Below are 27,827 nucleotides of genomic sequence, written 5' to 3'. Positions count from 1 at the left end.
GTTTGTAACTCTGTATTGTCTGTATTGTGCTTGTGATATGTTGTAAAATGTTGTATGTCTGTTAATGTTTCCCTCCTTTTATCCTTAAAATAAAAAAAAAAAAAAAAAACAAAATCAATGCAGGCTGATTTCTTGGGTGGTCCTCCACCTTCTGCTGAGGGCTACCCAGCAAGTGATAAATCAGAGAAAGATTCCTGACCTCCTACAGCTAACATCCAGTGGGGGATATAGACAATATGGAGGAGTTTTCAGAACAGTAAAAATGTATTTCAGATGGCACTAGAGGCTAAGGAAAAGGAAATAAAACAGAGGAATACACTGACCTAAACTTTTTAAAAGGATGACCAAGGAGAATCTTCGAGCAGAACAACTTTTGAATAAAATCTGAAAGGAGTGATGGAATGAACTATGGAGCTATCTGAGGAAGTGCATTCCAGAGAAGAGCTAGTGCAGGTGCCCTCAGAGACCATGCGTGGCCCCACCACACTTATCATCCCTCTGTCTGTTTCAGCTCCTCCCGGACAGTGTCTATCTTGGGTAGTTCCCACCTAAAATGTCAAATGGACTTTCCTTCAGGAGCACCTTGTCCTATGTAAGAAAGGTGTGGGAAAGAGACCAGCAATGGTCACAGATGGGGGACGAAAACCTTGCCCTCAGTACCTGTAAGTAGGCTACCCATCACTACCTGATGCTTTTTGTCCTGAACGCCTCTCCTCCCTCCATCAGAAGATCCTTTGAAGGTAGACTGAGGCTCAGCCCTGCCAGGGGAACTTGAGAAAGTTCTCTAATCTTCCTGGGCCACAGTTTTTCTGCTTGTAATATGAAGGTGTGAGTAGTTCCTTGCTAACCTCTCTTAGAGCTCTCTGAGCCCCATTGTCTGCTGATCAGTCTGTCCTTGCCAATGTTCCTGTTTGTGACCCTCCCCACCCCTTAGCTGACATTCTGACAGTGGCTCTAGAGTTACACAGACACATGGTCACTGGAGGCTCCGACACTACCAGATCCTGGGGAGTTATTTTAGGGCCACAGTTTCTTCAGTGGCCTACTTATGCTGCAGGCACAGCCCTTGGTCCACTGAATCTATGTGTGTCTGTTACAGTTGATTCACTGTGTCAACTGGAGAAGTTTAGAAACTTAACTAAGTGACTCAGCAGGGGGCCAAGGTTCTCACTTTGTAAACATCCCGAACCTGTGCAAGAGGAGGGCACAAAGATGGTATGAGTGCTAAACCTGCCATAGGGTGAGTAGCCTGCTTACAATATAAGGGAAGAAAAGAGGCTTGCTCCTCTCCTTTTTCGCTCTTTTTGCTTTTGCTCTCTTCCCCCACCAAGAGCTGTTGCCCCTCAGTCATGCCACCCTGTCTTGGAGCCAGCTGATTATGGACTGAAATCTTCACAAATAGTGAACTAAATAAACTATCCTTCCTTAATTTTGGGTGTTGGGTATTTTGTCTCAGCAATGAGAGGAAAAGTAACTAAGACAGTGACCAAACAATACAATAAAGAGAAATGAAGCCATTCATGTGTGACTGTCCTCCATCAGCCAGTGTTCCCTAGCATGGAGGCTGACACTGACCTTGAGATAGTCTAATCTAAGTGTTAGTCTAAGCCACCAGCACTTCAGAGCAGTCACCATCAATCAGCACAGCAGGGGAAAGCTCACTGTGCCTTGCAGTGTGGCTCTGGCTCCATTTTCCAAGGAGCTTGAATAGGGATGATTGTGCGAACAGAGCAGGCCTGCCCTCTGAGGTAAGCAACAGGCTGCTGGACGGCTACCAGGCCCACTTACTATCTTTAATTCCAGGGTCCAAGTGGGCTCACCTTTTTGTGATAGACTTGGGATTTGGTTTATCAGACTTAAATATCACCTCTTCAGAACCTTCCTTGGCCTGTGGGTGGTAGGTAGTGGTGGGGCAGGGACATGGTATGATGACAAGGATGAGCTCGGATACAGTTATATTCCATGACCAGGAGGCCCGGAAAACAGATTTAAAGAAAAGCTTTAGAGATTCTCAGGAAACAACAGCCCAGAATCCTTACCTAACAAAAGGTATCCTTTATGTACTTTGGGCAGCTCCTTTTCTACTCAGTGGTTCCTATAGGACTCATGCCAGATGGAAGCGGGTAGAAGTCAGCTATACGTAGTATAATTCACCTGGCCTTACCAAATGCATCCCTAGGACCAACAGTATTTCCAATCACTCAAACCCTGGTTTTCTCTAACACTAGTATTGGTTTGTTTTGTCCAAGAAGGTAGCAGAAAGGCTGCTCTACTCTTCCTCTCATGCTGCCTCCTTTTAGTGACTTTCCAAGACCTTCAGGAAGAAAAGCATCTGCACTGTCAGAAGACTTCAGGTGACATCAACCAACTCTTCATGTCCTCCTTCTCCAGGGCCTCCCTTGGGCCTCAGCTCTTCATGATCCTTGTGAAAGCACCATTCCAAGTGTGCCTTACATCTACCTCTGGGTCTTTACACTTGCTCTTACCTCTGCCTAAATGCTCTTCCCCAAGATATTGGCATAGTCAGCTCTCTCTATTGGTTCAAGTCCCTGGCTAAATATCATCTCCTCAGAAACTTTCTTGCCCATCAAGTTTGGAAGAGAGCCCCAAATCTTCTTTCACATGCCCTTGAGTTGTTTTCTTCATGACACTCTTCAGTATGGTAAAACATCTTATTACTTGTCTAATTACTTGCTTATAGTTTATTTCCTCCCACCTCTCTGAGCTCAGGGACTTTGTTTTATTCGTCTTTGTACCTCAGCACCTAGAACTATGTCTGACTTGGGTTTAGTATTCATCAAAAGCTTTTTGGATGAATGGATGAATGAATGAATCTCCAAGAAAGATGTCCAGGTAACTAATCTAGTAGGGGAGAAGGCAAAATAAAAAGTGGCAATGACTTTTAAGAACAATAGAGGAAGATAAACAAAGGGAGGGAAGTAAGGCTCCCCACTGTGCTGCAGACACAACTTATTCCTTCTACTGTGTTTTGGTACCTAATATCCAACATTCCTCTGCCCCTCTCTCCACAACTCTTCCCAACTTGTAGTAATCACTATCCTATATCCGGATCAACTTTTTTAGCTTCCATGCATCAAACAGAGCATTCAGTCTTTGCCTTTCTGTGCCTGGCTTATTTCAGTTAACATAATGTCCTTCAGTTCCATCCATTTTACTGAAAATGATATGCTATCATTCTTTTTTGTGGTTGGATAGCATTCTAGTGTGTGTGTGTGTGTGTGTGTGTGTGTGCACATATATGCCACATTTTCAACAGCCATTCAGCTGTCAGCTGTCAGTGGCCACCTATGTTCGTTCTACATCTTGACTGTTGTGATTAGTGCCACAGTGGAAGAGCAAAAATCCTTTTGATATGCTGATTTCCTTTCCTTTGGCTATAGACTCAGAAATGAGATGGCTAAATTAACAAGAGAGGAGCTCAACATAAATAAATGATAAGGAGTCAGAAATTCTAATTACTCTAATTTGATCAGTAGAGAATGTATTCATGTACTGAAACTTCACAGTATGCACCATAAATATAGACAATTATTAAATAAATAAATAAATAAATAAATAAATGGAAGGAAGTAGGAGATTAAAACTGTGCCCTGTGCCCAGGGCTGGGCATTTTTCTTTTGTCACCTGCAAGAGTAAGTCTTTGGTGTGCTAGAAGGCTGGATGCCCCTTGCAGACTGGCTGGGCCCAGAGCCACGGAAAATGTTCCCTGTGAGGCAGGGAACACTAAGCCTCCTTCAGAGCACAAGTCAACCCCTGCTGAAAGAGGAGACTAGGCGGGCCTGACTTGAATCCTTCTCTAGAAGGGAAAGGAAGGTGGAGGAGTTTCATAATCCTCTCTGAGAAATCAAGGCAGCAATATAAAACAATTTTGATTGTCAACCTGTCAACACAGACTCAGCCAGTGACAAACTTTCCCAAATGCTGCCTCAATAAACATCCAGAGAGCAATAGAAGCCAGCAGCAGACCACCATATCTTTCAACTGGGCTGCCATGTGTGTTCCACACAGTGTGAGGTTCCGCTCTCCACAGACCCAGAGCTGCATGTCTGGACCTATGGGGAGAGAAGACTAGAACAGAGAGCAACCCTAAAACAAGAGACAGAAAGGCTCTTCCTGGAGTAGGAAGGAATGTGGGCTGCCAGGAGGAAAGGGGAAAAATTTTAAGACCTTGGACTGATGGTGATAGGCTGAGTTCTTTTCTCATTCCTCCTCACCTGTGTGATCTCAGGCAAGCGTCTTAGAATGTATGAGTTACAACTACTTCCTCTCCAAGTATACACACATACATACATGCACAAATCTCTGTCAACCTCAGAGTTATTGTATCAAATGAAATCGTGCATATAAAAGATTTTTGTAGACAAATATAAAATGATAATAAAGGGCCTCACACATTACTCAGAAACCAAAACCAGATGGAAAATCACCAGCCAAGTTTGAAAAAAATGGAAGTGTTTGAGGGACTTCATCTTTAAGAATACTTGTACCACACCAGTCAAGAGGGTAGAAAAACAGCAATAACCCTGTTTCCAAAAACATAAAAAGATCTCTGGTAATTAAAAGTATATTCTTATAATAAGAAATGAAAAAACACTAAAAACCATAGGAATAAATTTAAGAAGAAAGATGCAAGATACATTAAGGAACTTTTAACTTAAAAATGATTTAAAGACAGAAAAGAAGAATTTGAACAACTGGAAAATCATACCATGTTCATGGAATAAAGAACATAGTAAAGCTGATTATAAAATAGATATATAAAATTACCAATACATTTTGGGAGGAGGATATAAAAGTTTAACTTAAAGTTTATTTAGAAGAATAAATAGGTAATAAAATGCAGGAAAATTCTGAAAATGCACAAAAGATGACTAGCTCTACTACATGTTAAGGCATATAAGAAAATTGTATTACTTAAAACATACATTTTTGGTATATGAATGGGAAATTAATCAAAGGAATAGAATAGAAAATTCTGAAATAGACCTATATGTCTTTAAGAAATAATGAATTTCAGGTCAATGAGGAAAAGATTAATAGTTAAACAAATGGAATTGAGACAAATGAGAAGACATAGAAAAAATAGGATCTTTCCCTCAAGTCTTATATCAAAACAAATTATCAATGAATAAAAGATCTAAATGTAAAAAATATAACTGTGAAAGTGCTAGAAGTAAAAAAGAAAAAGTGTAAATTTTGTAGTTGTAAAGGCTTTTGTAAGCACAGTATAAAACCAAAACAGTAATAAAAAGACTGACACATTCAACTACATAAAAATGTAAAAATTGTCATGAAAACACAAACAACTCCAAAAGGAAGTCTGCAAATTTAGGAAAACATTTTCTGCTTTTGTACCAGAAAGAGCTAATTTTCTTAGTATACAAAAAATTTCTACAAATTAATAAGAAAATGTACAAGGGCTGGGGATTTAGCTCAGCCTGGCAAGCGCAAGGTCGTGAGTTTGATTCCTGTACCAGAAAAAAAAAAATGTTCAAAAGATATAAACAATGAATTACAGGAAAGGAAGTATAAGTGGTTCTTAATGTTTGAAAATATGTGCAGTCTCACAGTAAGAAAAAATCACATTGAAATTAAGAGATATTATTTTTCATCTCTTAGTCAAGGGCCAAAAAGTTTTGTAATACAATATGTTGGCAAGAATGCAAGGAATCTGGAATTATGCCAATAGTTGAATAAATTGTACAATTTTCATTGAAGGTAATTTGGGACTATGTTGTAAAATTTTAAAACCATTCTTTGGTCCTACAATTCTACTTCCTAAACATTTTTTTATTCACATATATTTGCATAGGTGCAAATGACATTTATATGTTTATTAGTTGAAGTATTAATACAACAGCAAAATACTTTCGACCACAGCTCCATAAGAGATGATTAACTAAATAAATTAGGGAATGTATATGGTGTTTTAAAAAACAGAGACAGATATCAATGCCCTGATTTAGAAGGATCTTCAAGATCACTTCTTAAGTGGAAAAATATCTGGGTAGAAAACAGTATGTTATATAAGTAATTATTTGTTTTCAAAAAACCCATGCAGTATAATTTTATTTACATATCTGGAAATGGAAGGCCACAAAAAATGTGTTAAGTGTACCATTTGCAGGGATACAAACAGGGGAGCTAAGTGGCTAGGGAAAATTTTTAAAGTAAAGAAAAATTTTAAAAATAAGAGATGATGAAAACTTCAAAGGTTACTGAAATAAAGAATATACAAAAAAATGGAAACTCATCCATGTTCATAGACTAAAAGACTTAATATTCCTATTACCCATAATGATCTACAGTTCAATACAATCTATCAAAATTTCAATGACATTTTTACACAAATAGAATAACAAATCCCAAAATTCATAGAAAAGCCTAAGGAAATCAGACTAACCAAATAAACTTGAAAAAAAATGACTTTGAGGTCTCACACCTCAAAACCTATTACAATCAAAACAGTGTGATATCAGCATATAGACCAATGGAACAAACTAGAGAATATATATGGTCAAATGATTTTATACAATGAGAAAATGACATCCTTTTCAACAAATAATGTTGGAGAAACTGGATTCTCACATGCCAAGAAAAAGAAAAAAAAGAACTTCACACTTACCTATTCCATGTACAAAATTAAAATGGATCAAAGACCTAAACATAAGAAGAAGTCGTAGAAGAGAATTTCATGATATTACATATGACATTTCTTGGGCATGACACCAAAGAGCATGTAAAAAACATAAATGAATTGGACTTCACAAAAATTAGTAACTGTTTTACCTCAAAAGACACTACCCACAGAGTAAAAAAGGGAATCTGAAAAATTGGGTAAAATATTTGCAAATCATATTCTGATAAGAGATTAATGTCCTAAACATGTAAATAACCCCAACAACTAAATAACAGCAATTAAGAATTAAACATTGGCAAAGAATTTTAATATATATTTCCTATTATGGCTGTTATTAAGATGCGCCCCTCAAAGCCTCATGAACTCACAGGTGGGGCTTTTTGGAGACGGCTGGATCTAGGGTGTGTGACCCTGGGATTAAGTATGTGTGGTAACTAATTGGTTTAACATAGTTCTGAGTGTGGATAATGGAAGATCCAAACTGGACGGGGTGGCATCAACCAATAGGGTGGTAGCCTGGATAGAATATAAAGGAAAAGATGGAAAGCAGGTGGCTGCTGCTTGCTGCTGTTGCCCCCTTCCTGCCCTGTCCTGCAATGAATTGTTTCTCCCCTGCCGCGCTGCTCTGCCTTGGAGCCAGCCAACTATGCACCTAAACCTCTACAAACTGTAAGTTAAAAGAACCCTTCCTACTTTAACTCTTAGTGTTGGGTATTTTGTCCCAGCTACCACAAAGTAACTCAGACACTTCCTCAAAGATGCTCTATAAATAGCCAATAGACACATGAAAAATGCTCAATATCATTCACAATTAGAGAAATACAAAGCTAACCCAGAATGGGAAAATACTTCATGGTGCCTATTATCTTAATAAGAAAAGTAAAAACAGAAAATAACAAATCTTGGAGAAAACAAAGAGAAAGTAGAACACTTGTACGTTGCTAGTAGGGATGTAAAATGGTACAGCCACTGTGAGAAAGAGTATCATTATTCCTCAGAATAATAATTACACATAGAAGCATCACAGGACCCAGCAATTTCACTTCAGGGCATAAACTGAAAGCAGAGACTCAAGCAGATGTTTGTACACCCATGTTCGTGGCAGCATTACTCAAAGTAACCAGAAAGTGGAAGAAACTCATACATCCACCAATGGATAAATGAGTTTAAAAATGTGAATGATAGAAAGAATAGAACACTATTCAAACCTACAAAGGAAAGGAAGCCTGACACATAATACAACATGGACGAAGCTTGAAGACTTTATGCTAAATGAATGACACCATCAAAAATAATAAAATATTTAAGAATAAACTTAACCAAACACATAAAGAATCTGAAATATAAACTATAAAGTATTGACTAAAAATTGAAAAAGACAAATATATGAAAAGATATCCCACATTTGTGAACTGGAAGGATTAATATTGTTAAAATGTGCATACTACCCAAAGCTCAGCGCAATCCCTATTAAAAATTTTTGTCACACAAAGAGAAAAAAAGTTAAAATTTGTATGGAACTATAAGATCCTGTCTGGCCAATGCAGTATTGAGGAAAACAACACAAGTCGGAAGCATCATACATTCTGATTTCAAGTCACCTTATAAAATTATAGTAATCAAAGCAGTATGAGATCTACATAAAATCAGACACACAGAAAAGCAGAGCAGAATAAGCAGCTCAGATATAAACCTAAGTATAGATGGTCAATTAACCTTTGACAAAGACACATAATGGGAAAAGGACAATCTCTTCAAATCATAGTGCAAAAAATAAACAAGTGGAACTACATCAAACTAGAAAGGTTTGGTACGGAAAAAGAAAAATCAATAAAATGAAAAGGCAGTCTTTTCACTAGGATAGGGTTTTTGCAAGTCATGTATCTAATAAAGGATTAATATCTGACATGTATAAGGACCTCAAATAACTCAATAGAAAAAAAACAAATAACCCAGTTTTAAAAATTGGCAAATGATCTCAACAGACACTAATTATCAGGAAAGTGGAAATCAAAACTGCAAGGAGGTATCACTTTATACCTGCTAAGATGGCTATTATCAAAGAGGAAAAAAAAAGCAAGTGTTGGCAAGGGTGCAAAGGAAATGGAACTGTTATACACTGTCAGTGGAAATGTAAATTGGTACAGTAAATCATGAGAAACATTATGGGAAGAGTCCTCAAAATTTAAAATTAGAACTACCATATAGTCTTTCTAATGGGTATATATCCAAAGGAAATGAAATCAGTTTCTAATACAGATATCTAAGCTGCCACATTTACTACAATACTGCTCACTAAGATAGTTAAACAACCAAAGTGTCTACCAATAGATAATAAAACTGTGGTATACATAGGCAATAGAATATTGTGAAGTCTTTAAAAATGAGATACTATTGTGAGACAAGCTGGATGAGTCAGGAAAATACTATGCTAAGAGAAATAATTCAGATGCTGACATTGTATGAGCTCACTTATATGTGCAATTTTTTAAAAGTTTAATACATAGAAACAGCACACATAACAAGGGTTACTCAGGCATGGATGAGGAGGAAATGAGAAGGAAATCAAAGAGTAAAAAATTGAAATTATGTAGGGTGAACATGTCTAGAGATCTTGAGTATAGCTAATAATATTACTTATATACTGAAATTTTGCTAAGAGAGCAGATTTTAAGTGATTTTACCACAAAAGAAAAACTGTGATGATGAATATGTTAATGTGCTTGATTATAGTAACCATTTCATTATGTGTATTTATATCAAGACATCATGTTGTATGCCTTAAATATATGAAATAAAAATTTTAAGAAAATTAAAATAAAATTTTAAAGCACTTCCTATTTTAAAAAATATATGTTCAGAGAAGCAAGACACATATTAAAGGACAGTGTATAAGTCCACTTATAGGAAGCACCTAGAGTAGTCAAATTCATAAAGACAGAAAATAGAATCATGACCCGGAGGGACTGGGAGATGAACAGAAGGATGAAGAGTTAGTTTCTAATGGGTAGAGTCACACTTTGAGAAGATGAAAACGTACTAGAGAATGATTTTAGTTACACGACAAGGTAAGTGTACTTAAAGCCATTACATTGTATACTTAACATGGCTATCATGCTCAATTTTATGTTATATGCATTTTGCCATAATAAAAATAAAGAGAAAGAAATAAATTTTAAGTAACATACAAAGAAGAGTACGAGTTCTACAGTGAACCTTCCTGGGTTTGGATCCTTAGTACTGTTTAATAGCTATGTCATCTCAGATGAGATACTTAATATTTCCAAGCCTCAGGCTCCTCATTATTCAAACGGTAATAATAGCACTGCACTTGATTGTTTTAAAGCATATATGGGGCTTAGCATAGCACCCACCACATCATGAGTGCTTGATAAGTCATAGTTCATTATTTATTACCATCTCCAACAAACAGCTATCAAGCATCTACTATACCAGTGCGCTATGCCACAGTACTAGGAACAGAGAGGAGAAGTGGAGGGATTCCTTCCTTTGAAAACCTTATCACTCAATAAATGTGACCTTAACTATTTCTTTGTTCAGTCAAGTCCTCACTTTAGGAACAAGTTCTAAAACAGTCATGACAGAAGTGCCCTCAGGAAGACAGAGGGCTGGGAGTGTAACTCAGTGGTAGAGCACTTGGCTAACATGTGCAAGTCCTTGGATTTCATCTCCAGCAGGAGCAGCAGCCACAGCAGCAGGAGAAGGAAAGGAAGGAGGAGGAGGAGGAAGAAAAGGAAGAAGAAAGGGAAGAAGGGCAGGAAGAAGAGGAAGAGGAGAAGACAGGAGGAAAAGAAGGAGGAGAGACAAAAGGATGAGGGTGAGGACTAGGAAGACAAAGAAGATGAAGAACCACAGCAGCAACAAAAAGAAGGAAGAAACAAGAAAAAGTAGGAGAGGAAGAGAAAGGAAAGGAAGAGGAACAACAAACAATAGCGGCACGAGGAGCAGCAGCAACAACAGGAGACTCAGTTATATTGAAGTCTAAAACGTTTTCTAATGATCAGACCTGTGTGAAAATAGAATTGAAGTAGTCTGAACAACTACTCCCAGGTATGTTGCAGAGGAGAGTCAGAAGGCTTGACTGTGTGTTCTCAAATGACTCCATATGGCTGAGAGAGTCTAACACTCGAAGGTGAGGGCCAAGGACTGGACCTGAGCAGCCTGCTGGGGAAAGACCCCAGGGTGGCAGCTTTGTAGACGCCTCTGCTTCATGACATCATCCACATTCCCCCAGCAGGGACATATGTGTCCATATGTCAGGTGTGAATTCTAATTCAAAATGACAGATACAATTTTCACATAGATGAATGGAGAGGAACCAAGGCCAGATCATCCCCAGATTACAGACAGAAAGGTAAAAAGGCCAAAGGGGAGACCACCTCTACTATTTTCTGCACCAACGCAAGCTCCAGGCTCCAGGATGTACAAATAAAGACCTGGAAAAAAACATCCCCAAGGTCACCTGTGAATTCAAAGAGGATACCACCATCCCAGACCCCAGCTAGCTCAGCTACCCAGAGGTGTCTAAGAGTTTATTTTTTAAGGAAATGTAAATAGGTTTCTTTCTTGGAAAGAAGGGGCTAAGAATGTACTGCACGGAGAGGGAAGATAGCACTCACCCTCCAGTCTTAAAACCTCATCTCTTCAGCTACAGTGCCCAGTGAGGGTGGAGATCAATCAAGGGGAAGGAGATGTTCCCTGCATAGTCTTCCATAGGTTCTCAGGGCAGAGACAGCCTGGATTCTCTTTTCTGGAGATCCTGAGGTCTTTACTAGAGTACAGTGGTCAGGAAATGGCCATGTGATCAGGAAAGGCCTCCCTGATGGTGACATTTGAGCAAATGTCTGAAAGTGGTGATTGAGGGATAAGCCATGTAGCTGTCTAGGGAAGACCAGGCCACACAGAAGGAAAGCAAGGCCAAAAAGCCAGATGAAAAGTGCTCAGGATACATAAAGCAACAAGGAGACTATGTGATTGCAAGAGAGAAGTGGGAGGAACTCTTGGAAACAAGTCAGAGAGGTCAAGGGTATAGTAAGTTTCACACTCTGTAGGGTTTTATGGGCCATTTCAAGGATTTTGACTTCACTCGGTGATATATGGGAAGTCATTCATATGTCAGCAGATGTGTAAGGTGAACTGATTTACAGATTTTAAAGGGGCTCATGGGTTGCTTGGCTGAGAATGTACTCAAAATAGGGCAGCATGACCGCCTGTTTTAGTTAGGTGTAAGATGTAGGCAACAATCCAGGAGACAGGTTATGGCAGTTTGAACCAGGCTGGTCCAGCGAAGGTGGTAAGAAATGTGTGTATTTTGAAGACATATCCCACAAGATTTTCTAACAGATATATGTGGGAAGTAAAAAAACAAACAAAATACCCCAGAGGTGTTACAAATGATGCTAAGATTTTTGGCCTGAGCTATTAGAAAGATGGTGTTGTTATAACTGAGATAGGTAGTTAAGGTTGAAGAAACAGGTTTTATGGAGAAGAAAAAGAATTCATGACCAGATGAGTGAAATGTGACATGTCTCTCATACACCCACGTGGAAATGTCTCATGGGCAAGTGGATGGACACATGAAGTGGGCAGGGAGAAGGTCAGATGACAGATATATGTTTGGAAGTCATCCATCCACAAGTGGTATTTAAAATGGGGCCTAGATGAATGACTGTGGACAAAGAAAAGAAGACAGAGGATTAAGGCCTAGAGTATCCAAAGCTCACAGGCTGGCTGATAAAGAAAAATTGTCAGACATCTAAGAAGTTACCAGTGGGGCAGGAAAAATATCAGGAAAGGGAGGGATATCCCAAAAGCCAGGGGAAGAAAAAATTTCAGGGAAAAGGGAATAATTAGTCATATCAATTACTGATAGATCAAGAATCTCAAAGTAAGAATTGAAGTTGACCAGTAGACTGAGCAACAATCAACTGGTGACTGATGATCTTAACAACTGTGGTTGAGTGAGGGGTGCATCTTCGATTAGGGTTCAGAAAGAATGGAAGTAAATAATGCAAGAAAATGTTCCCTTTATAAATGTATTCTAACTAGTAAATAAAGAAGGGAAAACAAGATTAAAATAGCTGCATTTTGTAAGCCTATAATGAAACAGTCTAGGGAGAGGTCAGCAAACTAAGGACCTTGGACGACATCTGGCCTGCTTGCTTTTATTAATAAAGTTTTATTGGAACTCATCCATCCCCTGTCACTTATGCATTGGCTGTGCCTGTTTCCTAGCTATAATAACAGCACTGAGTAGTTGAAAGTGAGACCATGTGGGCCACAAACTGAAGTATTTACTGTCTGGCCCTTTACAGAAAAATTTTGCCAACCCTGGAATGGACAGTGATCCTCAGCAGCTGCTAATATGCTGAGAAAAGAAACAATCAGACACTATGGGCCTCTCTTCCACCCACAAGGAAGTCATTTTGCAAAATAATAAAAAAAAATCAAACCTGAATCAGATGGACTTAAGTATCAATTTATAGGAAACACAGGGAACAGAAATTTTCTACAACACAATGGGGATGCAATCAGCAAAATTCAGAATGTAGGAAAATTACCCAAAAGGTAATCATGTTTAAAAAACCTAAACGATAAGACCCAAAATAAAGCAGGGAAGGGAATCTACAGATTAAGACTTAAACCTTTAAGCCAAATATATTGCCTAAAACTTATTTGGATTCTAATTCAAACCAACTTCAGAAAAAAATCACATGCCTAGGGAAATTTGAACACCAACTAGATATTTAAGGATATTAAGAAATTATTGTTAACTTGGGGGAGTATAATTCTGTTGTTTTTAATCCATTATTTTAGAAACTGATACTTAAATATTTACAGATGGAATATAAGATAGCTGGGGTTTGCTTCAAAATGGGTCAGTGGGGAGGTAAAGTAGAAAGTTTAGGTGAAAAAAAATTGGTCATGCATTGATAATTATTGAAGCTAGATGGTGGGCATGTGAGGTTCATTATACTATTCTCTCTCCTTTAGTACATGTTTAAAATTTTCCACAATAAAAAATGAATTGGAAAAAGTTAACCAAAACAGACAAGGTAGAATGGGAGAGTAGAGCTCAAAGGAATTGAGGGTACCAAAGGACTCTGATTCTGAGAAGCAGTGATGGGGAGACACCAACTACTTCCGGGAGGAAGTGAGAGTGGAGAAAAGAGTAATGCGCTGGGGAAGGAGTGTAAACGTGAGGTGCTCAAGGAGAAGCCCCTTCCACAGACTAGCCGCGCATTCATGGTGAAAAGAGCTGGGAGACTATGCCATTCACCCTCAACCCACCTTCTCTGTCTTACTGTGGACTACTTCCTGCAGGCCTTCTGAATGGCATCCGGCCTAAAGCTGAGGAAGAGATACCTTGTCCTGTGAGGAGCAGGAAGCATTCTCAGAGACAACCAGTTTGCACCCTGAGGATGGAAATATTCCTTCCTACATGACTCCTGTTCCACCAGATGTTTCATCCAGGGCAAGGTCCAGGCCTGTCTCTCCACCTGCCCTTGTGCTGACTCAGCCTAGTTCTCTTGTGGTGGACTCATGATATACATGCACTGTCTGAGGTGACCCTTCAAGGCTCCAGGTAGGATGTCTTTTGGTGGGCTTTGGGTTCCTGATGTTAGTGAGGCTTTGGGGTATACATTTCACCAGTTGGAGTCCTAAACTTCCCTTAGATTCTTAAACATTTCTCTGACTACAAAGGTGAAGAACCATTATATTTGAAGTATACTAATTTTTTGGCATACTAGATTTAGGGTAGGTCTGGGGTATAACTATATCTATTACAGCTCCTTCAAATGTTAATATGTGCTCCCTCCCCCCAAAACTAGATGATTGCTTCTGGATCACCCAAAACAAGAATTAAAATTCTTCAATGGCAGGCTGGTAACAGTACAAATCTCAGACATCCTCTACCTTTAGAAGGCAAATAAAACAGCAAACCTATGAGAAGCTAGTTCCTAAGTAACAGCTGACATTATACACACTTACAAGCCCTACAGTTTACAAAGGAAATTATTTCACTGGCATTTCCTATTTTGACTTTGAGAATTGTGTTATTTGAAAAGGAGAGGAAAACAATGAAATGGAATATGACTAGAGCTTTTGACGTCTGTGTTTAAGTGTCTTTCTGGTTTGAGTGGACTTTACAAATTAGCATCCCCCAAGCCCTCACACTCTAGAGTCCCACTGTGGCCATGCCCAAGGGGGTGTGGGATTCAAGGCTCTCTGTACCATCTGCTTCCCACAAATATTTCATGTATGCATATAATCAACTTCTCCTGGGCTGGAGGCTCTGAGGTGCCATAGAACATCAGATAGAAGGTGTGCCATAGGCAGCAAAGCAATGCCCACCCAGAGGTCCACCTGCCACTCTGCCCTCTCCCTGCCCAGGGACCTGCACCCACCCCTGTTCTCAAACCAGCATTGACCTTCTCCAGCTAATATGGTCGATTATTTACACCAATTCAATCTTTACATAAGCCTTAAGAGGCAAATACTGCCCCTACATGGAGGCTCAGAGAAAATAAGTCACCTATAACAGCTGGTCAGTACTACCCTTTGGGGACTGGATGTTCAGCATGGAGGCACCTTGGTCTGGGGCTGCTGTGTGAGTGTGTGGAGAGGAACAGTGCTGAGTTCTGGCACAACTGTCTCTCACAGGAGCTCACATTCTCAAAGATCAACTTCAAATCCTGGGGCACCAAGGGCTTGGGCCGGAGGAGTGAATTCCCACAAGTCTCAGTCTCCCCAACTCCCCTTCACTCCCTTGGGCCCATTGTCCTTCATCCAACAGTCACTGAGCCACTGCTATGTGCCAGACACTGGGCTGAATTCAGGGATACAGTGATGAACAATACAGAGTCCCAATCCCCATAGAAAATTCATCCGAGGAAACTCAAACATTGCACTAACAAAAAACAAAACCCTGATGTGAGTACTGTAAGCATGTAGAATGCTAAAAGAGAAGATAATAGGAGGACCTTAACTAGCTAGTCTGATGGAAGTTGTCTATGACGTAGATGATCGCACTGAAGAAATAACATTCAAGTTGAGAACTAAACCTTGCAAAAGCACTGACCAGGTGAATGAAATTAGAGATTGGGAGTTGGGGGTGGGACAGCATATGCAAAGGCCCTGTAATGAGAAAGAGGTTGACATATTCTGAAAGAGTCCAGAAGAGTGGTGAGTGACAGAGAGAGAGGGGTAGATTGAAGGTGGAGGAGATTGGGGATGTTACACAGAAAGCACAAGGGCCAAGGAGATCTTGCATTTCAAACTGAGGAGTGGCATGGTCCTATTTCACTTCAAGACAGTACAGGCTACCATGTGGAGCATGGGGCTGTAAAGCTAACAAGAGAGAGTGCAGAAAGGACAGTTAGGGGGGTTTTGTGCTTGTCCAAGTAAGAGATGATGGTGACTTGGGCTAGGGCAGGTGGTGGCAGCGGAGAGAGTAAAACAGGACAGGATAGAAGTGCTGAAACATAATGCAGAGGCTCATGCCTACAATCTCAGTTACTTTGGAGGCTGAGGCAGGAGGATCTGAAGATCAAGCCAATCTGAGCAATTTTTAAAGGCCTTGTCTCAAAATGAAAAACAAAAAGGCCTGGGGATATAGCTCAGTGTAAATCCCTAGGTTTAATCCTTAGTACCGTGAAAAGGAAGGAGAGGAATAATACTAAAACGTAAGGTTGACAGGATTTCAAAATGGATTGCTTAAGTGTTTATAGAGGTGTGGTTCTGGACTATTGGGTAGGTGAAGCTGCTATTCATCTACACTAAGAAAGCTGGTCAAGAATTCAATTTGGATTTGTTAAGTTTGAGATGCCTCTGAAAGTCCCAAAGGGCAATATTCAAAACCTCATAGATAGACAGGTTTGAAGCTGAGAAGAGAGGTTTGAGCTGGAAGTAAAAATTTGGGAGTTGTGACAAATTGTTTGAGTAATGACCTTGTAGTGACCATGAGAATGTACCTAGCAGACCTCCAACTAAGGCCAAGAGCCCCAGCTGCCTGGCTCTGAAATCCATTACCATATTTACTCACAGCAGGGGTAGGAAAGCAGGCCCATTTCCGGGAGCTGGGATTCGGCTGGCAGTCACCTTGGCTCAAGGATTCCTGACAGCTTTGCTGAGCATTCTTAGCTTGCACAGCAGCCTGAGACCTTTGCACCCAGCCTGTTTTCCCTCTCCGTCTTTCAGGATCAGATTTGCATGGCGACTGAATGGTTCTTCCAGCCTTTCCTGGCTCCTTCTCCATTACCTCTCACTGGTGTTTCCCCTAATAAAATCCTCATCTTGGTGTCGTCTTCTTGGAGAACCCAAGTCAACCAAGCTCCAGTGTGCTCACATCTCCCTGCATCTAGGCTGTGGGCATTCTCTTCCCATACTGAGTCTGAGCTTGGCCATGTGGCTTCCATCAGGCAACAGAACAAGAGAAAATGTGACACAAGCGGAGGGTTGAAAGGGCTTATACATTGAGGCACTCTCTCTCTCTCTCTCTCTCTCTCTCTCTCTCTCTCTCTCTCTCACTGTCTCTGCTATGGTATAAATGTTCCACTCCCCAATCATATGTTGATATCTAATTATCAATGTGATAGCATTAAGAGGTGAGGTCAATGGGAGGTGATTAAGTTATGAGGGTGAAGCCCTCAAAATGGGATTAAGGCCTTATAGAAAGACCCCAAGTTGCTGTCTTGCACCTTCTGCCATAGCAGATAGCAAGAAGGTGTCATCTATGAACCAGCTAATGAGCCTTCACCAACACCAATCTACCAGCACCTTGATACTGGGCTGTCCAGCCTCCAGTATTGTGAAAAATAAATTTTTGTTGCTTACCAGATAATTTTGTTGCTTACACAATACCAGTCTGTGGTATTGTGAGACAGCAACTCCAGCAGACTAAGACATTCTTACCCTCTGCAGCCACTGAAGGGAACCTGGGGTAGCCTTTACGAAGATGATGAGAAAACATAAAGAGAGGCTCTGGCCATCCAAGCTCATGGCTCATAGATGTAAGGCCAAACTAGACCATCCAATTTCAGACAAGCCATCCCCAGACAGGAAAACCACCACCCAACTCACAGAACTGTGAAAAATACTACACATTTATTCTTTTACACTTCTACATACTCAGATGATTTATTATCCAGCAAAAGCTAAGGACAGGAGTCTGGAGTATAAACATAGCATTCAAAGCCATGGGAAAGAGTGGATCTTATATTAGACTTGAAGGTTCTGTCCTTGCTCACCTAGCCCAAAGCTTTTCCTAAGGTTCTTAGCTTTACCCAGAAGCCTTTCTGATAATTTGTTTAGTATTTACTATGTTATAGACAATATACATGAGGGCCATGAACATATGGTGATAATTAAAACACAATTTTACCCTAAAGGGAAAAAATGGGAGTGTCAAGAAAAAAAAATAACAATTCCCCTTTAATTAAGAAACTAAACTGAGGGATTTTCTTTATATTAAAAATTGTTAGATGCAGAGTTGTCTGGAATTCTTTCACTTTGGCTTCCTGGTCTCCCTCCTCTTTTCTCTCTCTCTCCTTCTCTTCCCCCAACCCTGCCCTCAGTTACCTCACAGCCTCATTCAACTCATCACTTTCTGTCAGCGGAGTTGATAGATCCCTGATGTCACTTCACAGCCAACAAGTTGTAAGTACAATTCCCCAGCTGCAAGTAAGTACAATTCCCCATCATGTGTGATAGTGCAACAGAGAAAGGGAGAATAGGAATTTGCCAAAGGTTCTAGAGTGAATTCTTTACTTGTTAAATATTCAGTAAACTTGTTAGTCACCTAGTAAGGGGAAAACACCGAAAAGATATTGATAAAAGGTGTAGTCCCTGTTATCAGGACCTCACAGTTACACCACATCAAGGGCGGTACTTATCTCTAGGTAAGCACCAGAAGCTAGGGCAGAATAAAGAAAAGAAAGTGTGACTGCTTAAAGAGACTCTAGGAATCTTCCTAGACGTAGCTGCATTTAGCCAGGCCGTTGTGGACAGGTTATGTTGAGCTAATACAAAGGACAGGAAAAATACGAGGAAGAGGAAGCACAAACAACTCGCATATTTCTGGTATGGACTATGGACAATGGTACCATTTGCCAAAAGAAGATAAATGACAGGAGGAAAATATTTGGTCAGTGATGAAGGGCTCAGTTTTTGAAAGGTGATTTTGAGATGCTATGAGGTACTAAAGTGGTAACACCCAGTGTTGAGTTACAGAGGGATTCTATACCTGGAAAGAGAATTGTGGATTGGAAAACAAATTTGCACCTCATCAGCATGTGGTGATGGCTGAAGCAAAGAGAAGAGATGAAATCCCCTTTGAAGAGCATGTACCACAAGTGAAAAAAGCCAGGGTTAGAATGGAAGCATCTACATGTATCAGTCACTCAGTTCCCATCGTGGGGAGAAACCCAGACAACACTGACTGGAGGAAAAATTGCCAAGCAACCATCAGAAAGCACCAAGGTACCTGCTATCCCCGGCCCAGTTGTTCTAGCTCTTTTCTCCATAGTATATTATACCTAACCAGGAAAATACTTCCTCTAAGATGTGAATGATTAATAACAGATGTCACCAGAAATATTTTCAGTTAAATTAGGGCTCTAAACTTCCCAGTACTTCTGGATTTGAAGCCAAGACTTGAGTTAAATCTGTGATCCACCACTTACTAAAGTCGTGGATTCTGGAGGCCTTTCTGTTCATCTATTAAACAGGAATAACAAATCCTCTACCTCAGAGAGGTGTAAGATATATCAAGCTCTGCCACATGGAAGGTGCCCAACAAATTACATCCTTGCTCTACCCTTCTAATGGTTTTCACACTTCATGCACATCAGACTCACCTAGAGATGATCCACTCCGAGATTTCTAATTCAGAATGTCGGGGATGGGGCAGAGATGTTCTTGGTGGTGCTGATGTTGCTGGTCCAGGACCAACACTTTGAAAGAAGATGTTTTTCCTGAAAGACTACCACATGGGTGAATACTCATCCCATGTACCCCAGGAACTGAAGGGACCATGGAGAAGGATGTGGAATCCAGAGTCTAGGTTCCAAGTGCAGGAAGCATGACAAAGAAATGGGGCAGTGAAGGGCTGAGGCAAGGCTCGCACACAGACTTCTGGCTCAGCTGTCACTCCAGATATCTCAAGGCCTAGAAGTTGAATGATTCACACCTCAGAGTTTGAACAGCTGTGACTCATGACCTGGATACAGCAGGTGGGTCACACTGACTTAACTCTAAGAGAGGGGCAAGTGAAGAGAACAGGTCTGCAGAGTCACAACCAGCAGCCAACTGAATGGACTGAGGTCTCCTCTGTACCCTATGAGCCTGGAGAGAACAGACAGAGATTGGCTAGGCTGGGAGAACTCAAAGGCTATGGAGACTGTTCCCTAGACAGTGAGGGAGAAGAGCCTTCCTCCGGAGTGTGTAGGTGGAAGGGAGGCCAGTGGGATATCTCTGCAGTTTCAGATAGGCCAACTTGGGCTCTAAGATTTAAAAACTATGGAAAACATTTCATTTAAGTAGATAAAGTTTGAGTTGGATACACAGTCACAAAGTCATTTTGATTTGTCTTTTTAAATACTTTTCTTTTTTCTCCAAAATGATTTATTTCAATATAACTATCAGGACCACTGGTATTTGAATATGATTTTGATAAGGACTGGGAGTACTTGGTAGGGCAGCAGGAGTCTTACAATATTTTGTATAATAAGTACTTCTGTTCAGATTGCATTTAAACTTGACACTGTGATGAGGGGGTGATCTTTTTTAAATCACAGTGGACTTGGGTTATTTAGCTCTGTTCTTGTCCAGGATATCAAATAAATGTTTCATAACATTTCCAAAAAACAGGACTATGGAAAGAAAGAACAGCAACCCAGGAGCTCCTCCCAAACTACTCTTCAGTATTGCCTGTTCTTCTCCATCTCTTGGGACACACCAGGGCACATCATGTGTGGAAATCTCCAGGAATGTCTGTTAGCAGCAAGAGGAAGGAAAATACCTTCTTTTGACAAAGGCCTGTTGTAGGCATCATTTCATTTTTATATCTTAAATATCTCCTCTGAACTCCCAATTTACATTTGTAATTTAATTCAATCCACATTTACTACTATGTTAGGTATTGAAATTGCAAATATTAGTATTGCAAATATTAATTTGCCACAATGCTCATGCTCAAAAAATTTTGCCTACTGAAATAGAAGATATAGTACATTTATTTATTATTCTGAAAAACCCTTTCAATTTAATTTATTCCTCAAAAGTTATGGAAAATTGATGATATGAATCCTACTTCTTTTTTCTTTTTTTGATACCAGGAATCTAACTCAGGACTTTGTATTTGTGCCACTGAGCTGTATCCCTGGCCCTCTACTTCATTTTTGCTGTTTTAATTCTCTACTTAAATATCATCTCCTCAAACCCTTCTTTTGACACTCCTGTACAGAGAGTTACATAATCACTATCACATTACCCTGTATTAATTCTCTGAATGGCCTTCATAATGGTCTTATATTTTACAAATTTGCTTGTCTATTTATTATATCTAAATCCCTGCAATAAAACAGCAGAGGTACATTTTTCACAAAAGTAGCATATTTAACTGTCTTGTTCACTGCTATATTTCTAGTACCAAGTCAGACACAGCCCGGAACAAGACTCCAAGGTATGTTGTAAGAGGAAATAAAGTAGGAAACAAGGAAGGGAAGGGGGCTGGAGGGAGAGAGGGAGGACAGAAGGGCGGGAACGAGGAGGGAATAATTAGGGAGAAGCTAAAAGATGTTTCCACCAAGTAATCGAACTGAGGCACATATGTGGGGCTCCTTCCCCGCAAGCTTTTCCTCTCCACCCGCTTCAGGGGCCAGTCTGAGCCAGCACTCAGGTTCTGAGTTTGGCACACTGACACTCTTGCCTGGAGACAGAGGTAGATGCACCTAGGACTCTCAGACTGCAGTGCTGAATAGCTCATTAACCTTGAGTCTGACACCAACCAAAAAAAAAGCTGGAATTTGGATATGTGTTCACTTGTCATGAATCCCTTCACTCAGGAAAGGATGGAATTTTTGCTGTATTTAAGATCATTACATTTCACAAAACATCAATCAAGGACTACATAAGTCAAGAGTAACTCAATTTACTTTTCTTTTAAGAAGCAGAAATGTTAAATGCTGTTCATCACTTTTGAAATTAAGAGCGAGGAATAAAAAATTCTATTCAGTAAATATAGCAAACAAAAAATTCTATTATATGACTAGTCAAGGGTAAGAAGGGAGACAAAGTATAAAAAAAGGAGGATAGAGAAAGGGAAGGAGACAAAATCATAAAATAGTCATTGACGTTAGAATGGAAAGGAACAGGCAATCTTTGGCTCTAGAGCCCCTTCTCTGAAGCATGGAGGGCTGTGCCTGTAACATGATACCTGGGAGGGGTTAGTGGCTTTATTGTGGGCCTAAAGTCAATGAGGGTTACACCAGATCCACTCCATCGTGGCCAGAGAACACATAATTTGGTAAAATAAATACCACATGTACTTAGAGCTAGAAACTAGTCTCTTGAGAGCAAAGACCATATCCTTTTCATCCTTGTTTTTCCATTCCTCTTAGGAAAAGTCCAGGTACACATTTAAATCATGATGACGCAAAGGAAATTCCAAAACAAACATAAGAGAGACATAAACACAGATACGCTCCACAGGACAGGGAGACACAGAGAACTGTTTTAATATTTTTGCAACTACAGTGACAGTACCACCATTAAAAGGTAGGTCCATCAACTCAGCCCTAGCCTACATTATTATCCATGTCAGAAATTATGTTTTAAAAACCCAGGCACAGATGCGCTCCCCACCACAGGCTACGTGTTCTCTCCAACACTCGTTCAGCTGCTGCAGCTATCACTAATCCTACCCCAAGAATCTGGAGCATTCTCTGTTTACCCCAGTGCCAGACTGGTGTTTATAGGTGAATTTTTTAGTGTAACCAATGTAGTTATAAACACCCTAGGATTTCAGAGAATGAATCTTTCAAAGTAATGCCATATGGACACAAACGGGAAGGTGTTCTCCCTGATGTAGACCCATTGTTTCTATAATCTCAATCACTTCAATTGCAAGTCCCAACCCTTGCTCAACTGAGACCTGCTCACAGAAGACCAGAGGCAGTCTCTGTCCCCCCTGGGATGCCTCTTCCATGGCCACTCCATCAAACTCCTATCCACCAGCCCAATTGTCTGCCATCCCAAATAACAGAGGGGTTAGCATAAGGTTAGGAATGGTTCTGCCTAGGACTTGCAGGACACAGAAATCAAAGCATCTCAAATTATGGGATCTAAGACACTGGAACTGAGAAGAACCTGGAACATCTTTCCAGCCTTTATTTTGGGGCAGCTTAGATGAGGCCCATGTAGGTAAGTGGCTTGTCAAATGTCATATGGCTACTCAGTGCGGCTGAGTCAAAGTAGAAGTGAAGTCTCCAGGGCTGACGCTCTCTAATCTACTTCACTCCGAGCCAAACACGCAGGCATGCTCTTCTCGGTCTGTCCAATTATGGTGATACAGGTATAAAAAGAAGGATGGTGTGTGACATAAAAAGAAGGATGAGTAGTTGGAAATAATGTCCAAAGTTTTTCTGCTTAAGGCTCTATTTCTGCCTTCACATTGGAAACAGGACCTGTGGATGTATCAGCAGGGATAGTTAAATTTCCTTGCTAATCTACAGAATTATTTCTGGGGAAGCTAAAGTGTGAAGAGACCTTTTCTCAGTCTAGGCCTTGGTCAGTCACTGAGGCAACTGAAGACAACTTACTGTGATCCTGAGAGTCAGGTTTCAATCACTAAGTTGTGACAGACTAAGAATCAGATGGTGACACACATTCTGTCTTTCCATTAGACAATGCTATCAATCCAGCTAGGGCTCATGAGCATACTGGACAGTGATCCCACACAACAATCATTCCAGTGATGGTCCAGTGACCAGGTAGGTGACAGGGAACACAAACTTGATGCGTCAAACAAGGATACTGCTGGTAGGAAAGACAGAGGTGACATGAATCAAAATCCAGGAAGGATGGACAAGCCAGCTGCTCAGTCCACCTCACTCTGGAACCAGCCCAGGACCCTGAGCAGCTAGGACTAAATCTAAGAGCCAGACACTGACCCTCATCAACCACAGCACACAGAGGCAGCCTTGTGTGGAGGGAGGCAGCTGGTCCTGGATTAAATCCCAGCTCTGCCTTCCAGTATAATGATGAAAAGTACTTAACTTTTCTGAGCTTCAGCTTCTCGTTTAAAAAATGGGGATACGTACTTAACAGGATCAGGCAAGCATTCTTGATGGTAATATCTGGAAACTGGCTGGAAGGAAATTGCCGCTATGGTGTCTGGAAAATACTAAACACAAACAAATGGTAGCTAAACTTTCTCAAATTCTGCAAGAATTTGTCTATCTGGCAGATCCACAGGCTGCCTGGGGGATGCAGGTACGTGATTGACATGTCCCCAAAAGGCCTCATTGCCCCTTCACACAGCAAGAAAGCAAAAGCCAGGGATTCTCCTGCAAAAGGATGCTTCCTGAACATTAATTTAGCAGTTTTAAACCCAGGCAACATGTAGAATTTCTTTCCTCCCCCCTCCACTCTCTCAAGTTCAACAAATACCCCCAGCCTCAGAGGACAGGAGGAGCTATGATAGCGCTGATCCAATTCCTCAATTTTGTGACTATTAGGATCACTGTATATCACGCTGCCATCAACACAACACTCACAAATCCTGGCAGAAGGACAGCCTCCTGGGAGCCCCAGGCTCATAAATACCACAACAGAGGGGGCAGGGATGGCAACAACTCCATGTAAATCACTCCCAATTTGTAAACCCCACATAGCATGAAGTTCCACTCTGGAAGCGGGCATTGCAGGGGACTAGTGAAATCAAGGAAATCATTCATCAAAAGAAAGAAATTTGTATTTTGAAGGTGGATTTTCAAAACAAAGTGAAATAAAAAGTCCTTTTGCAATCAACGTCAGAAGAAACCATTCTAGGAGGGAAGAAGCAAGATCCAAATGACATACAAGCAAAGCATGTTGCTTCATGAACTGCTCCTACATCTGATCACATAGTCACTCAGGACAATCACTCATCTCTAACCTGTAGGAGCAGTCTCCGTTGTTTATGTGTAATCATTACAAATGTATGTCCACTCTGAAAAGTGTCCCAGTTTGGATAACAAGTGATATGATTACCTTATACTCCAGAGTGGTAAAAGTGCCTCCCCTGGCCTAAGACTTAGCATGTGAAAGAACGGAGAATGCAATCAAACAACAAGCAAAGGTCACTTTCTTCTAGACTGTAGTGATAGCTGCACAGTCCTATGAAGCCTACACTTTTATAGGAGAGGAAGTTCTATATTTTCCATTGGAAATTCCTCTTGGAACTGCCAATGGGAAGTTTCTGTCCCATATGAATTCCAATTCTCACCCAAGTAGAGGAAGCCCCTTTTTCCTCTGGTTTTGATATCAATGGAAATAAATCAATGCTTGTATTTGAGCATCAGAAATACTCTTTTCTTTCATGGAAACACTTCTCTGGGTTCAGGTCTCACAGCCTCCTCTCTGGATTAAGCTATCCTCGCTCCCAGCTTTTCATCTGGGGATGCTATCTCTATGACATAATGTGACCCTCAACCACCAAGAATAAGTAAGGATAATTGTTGTCCCAACACTCTGACCTCCGAAAGGAAGAGAGTGAATGAATCATGACAAGCCCCAGATCCAGGTCACCCACTCACCCAGTCAGCCTGAACCACCTGCTCTCTGCAGGCTCACAGTCACAGCGTGGTAGGAAGAGGACCCCCACAAACACACTTTGGTCTGTGGCCAAACACACACTCAGATCCCCATTGTGAGGAGGACACCTCGACCTCAGCAATCTCAGGGAAAGGGGGAGTAAGGGAGGATGGTGGCACCTGCCATCATTCTCTCTCAGGCACCTGCAGGAGCGAAAAGACACAGCGAACTGGGTATTCCCTTCCTACCAAGGACCAGCAACTGCCCTCACTCAGGGAGACCTAATCCTGGTCAAAATCATCCAAGTGATTATCACCCAGCTCCTTTTTGGTACTCTCTTTCCTTCTCTGCTCTAAGTCTCAAATGCCAGTGATCTTCAGGAAAAGACCCACCTGGCCGTTCCCACTAGCAGCTCCAGAGACAACCAGGCCACCCCATATGAGACCCCAGCACCTCCAAAGCCGCACACAGCTTTGACCACAAAACTTCTCTGAAAGTGCAGCCTCTGCTCACCACGTCCTCCCCCTGAGGGGTGCCCCACAAAACTTCCCTGTGCCAGGCACTGGCCAAGCCTCCCGGGAGGTTCAGGAAAACCCCCAGGCCCCACCTGCTCCGAGCCGGGCTCCACTCCCATGGCTGCGCGCGAGCCTCCCTCGCTGCACAACCACCAGCCAGATGTTACCCTTGGGAGCCTGGAATATCCAAACACCGCTTCCCCCAGCCCAGGCAAGTGCCACAGAAGTTGCAAAGGAAAGGATAGCACATGCAGAGAAGAGCAGGCTTAGGAGAAACAGGTCTGGGCCAGATGGTAATCTCCTCGGTCCATGCACCCCAACAGGTAGCAGCACCCGGGCAGCAGCCTCCGTGTCCTGGGCACCCAGAACCTGGGACTTACCTTGAATGAATGCAGAGTCCTGCGCTCAGCTGAAGGAGGAGGCTATGCTAGTATTCCTGAGACATCACTGAATCGGTTTAAAAGAGCAAAAGGTGGGGGAAGGGGGCCAGAGGTGGGGGATGGTGAAGTCGAAGTGGGGAGGAGGAATCCACAGAAAGAAAGGGGGAGGAAGGTGGGCGGAGGTGAAGGAGACAAACGGAAAGCGAAACAAATAAACGAGAGGGGAGACAGTTGGGTGGGGTGGGGTATCTGTCTGCTGCCCACACAGTGGAAAAGAAATTTCTGGCAATCAGAAAGAGAATTAGTACTCATGCCCCGCAGAGCGGGCAGGCTGGGACTAACAAAAGAGAAGGAAAGGCGAGAGCTGTATCTAAACAGAAGCAGGAATCGCTGTCCAGGCACCGGCAGCGCCTGCAGGCGGGCGAGGAAGCGGGCGGGAGGCCGGCGAGACCGGGACTGAACGCCCGCGGGAGCGCGCACACGGGCCGGGGCGGGCAGCCAGAGGCTCGACTTACCGGTGGCGGGCATCTGCGTAGTCAACAGCCTGGGGTCCAGAAATTTAGGTCAGGGTTCTCATGGAAAAGTTCAATGACCTCAAACTTCCGCGAGGGATTTCCATTGGAGTGCCCAATCCCAGTCTGCGGGCGGGGGCGGTCCCTTCTCCGGGCCTCCTGTGGACCTCTCCAGGGTCCTGGCCGCTTGCCTCTCCTCGCAGGGGAACCGTGATCGGAAGAGTACTCACTACTAAATATATCTTATGAGAAATAAACGCGGTTTGGGGAGCTTCGGGGATCAAGTTAAGGGGGATGGGCAAGGGTGCACGACCGGTACCCAAGCCAGACGCCGCCCACGGAAAGGGGACTCCAGCCAGGGGAGGAGCTTCTGTTCCCTCTGGACAGATCTAGAGGATCTTCGAGAGAGTCCAGGGACCAGCTGAGGACTGGAAAGGATAACTGAGGACTAGGTGGGCAGTTAAGGGACATGAAAAGCAAGCAGCATGAAAAATAGAGCCACAGTGCCATTTCCAAGGGTCCCAAGACCTGAATCCCTCTAGGGTCACCTGTCCCCCATATCTCTGGCTCTCTGCATGTCTTCCCCGCAAGAAAACAGAAACGCACCCCAGAGCACTACAGGCAAGGCCACCCTCCCATCAGCCCATCTCTGCAGGTCTCAGCAGGCTCCTCAGAGAGACTTTTGCAGGCAGGACAAAGTAACTGTTCCCTCCCCTCTTCCTGGAGAGGAAGCAGTCAGGAAGGAAGAGAATAGACAGCCTTCCTTTCTTTAGGCTCTTACTCCTTAACCTTGACCTGGGCCCAGAGGGGCAATGTCCTCTGAAGGCTTCACTTGGAGGATCCCAGAGTTGAAAGAGGAGAGTTGGCCTTTTCTACTTGCCTTGAGCTTCCCAGGGCAGAGAGCAAGGACTTTCTTTAGCCACTCTGCATCCTCTGCACCCTG

At 41.9% G+C, this 27,827-nt stretch overlaps 1 protein-coding gene across 1 annotated transcript in view; it reads right to left on the bottom strand.

Moving 5' to 3' along the window:
* Cacna1e (calcium channel, voltage-dependent, R type, alpha 1E subunit) overlaps nt 1-26,761 on the bottom strand; it is a 468,116-nt gene extending 441,355 nt beyond the window's left edge. Inside the window, exon 1 of the mRNA XM_005374993.2 lies at nt 26,373-26,761. The gene's annotated coding sequence lies outside the window, so the exon portion shown is untranslated. The remainder of the gene's footprint in view (nt 1-26,372) is intronic.
* Nucleotides 26,762-27,827: the final 1,066 nt, after the last annotated feature.

The sequence above is a fragment of the Chinchilla lanigera genome, unplaced genomic scaffold, assembly GCF_000276665.1.
Source record: "Chinchilla lanigera isolate Chin_1 unplaced genomic scaffold, ChiLan1.0 scaffold00005, whole genome shotgun sequence".
NCBI classification, from domain to species: domain Eukaryota; kingdom Metazoa; phylum Chordata; class Mammalia; order Rodentia; family Chinchillidae; genus Chinchilla; species Chinchilla lanigera.
This window is presented reverse-complemented; position numbering and strand designations above follow the sequence as displayed.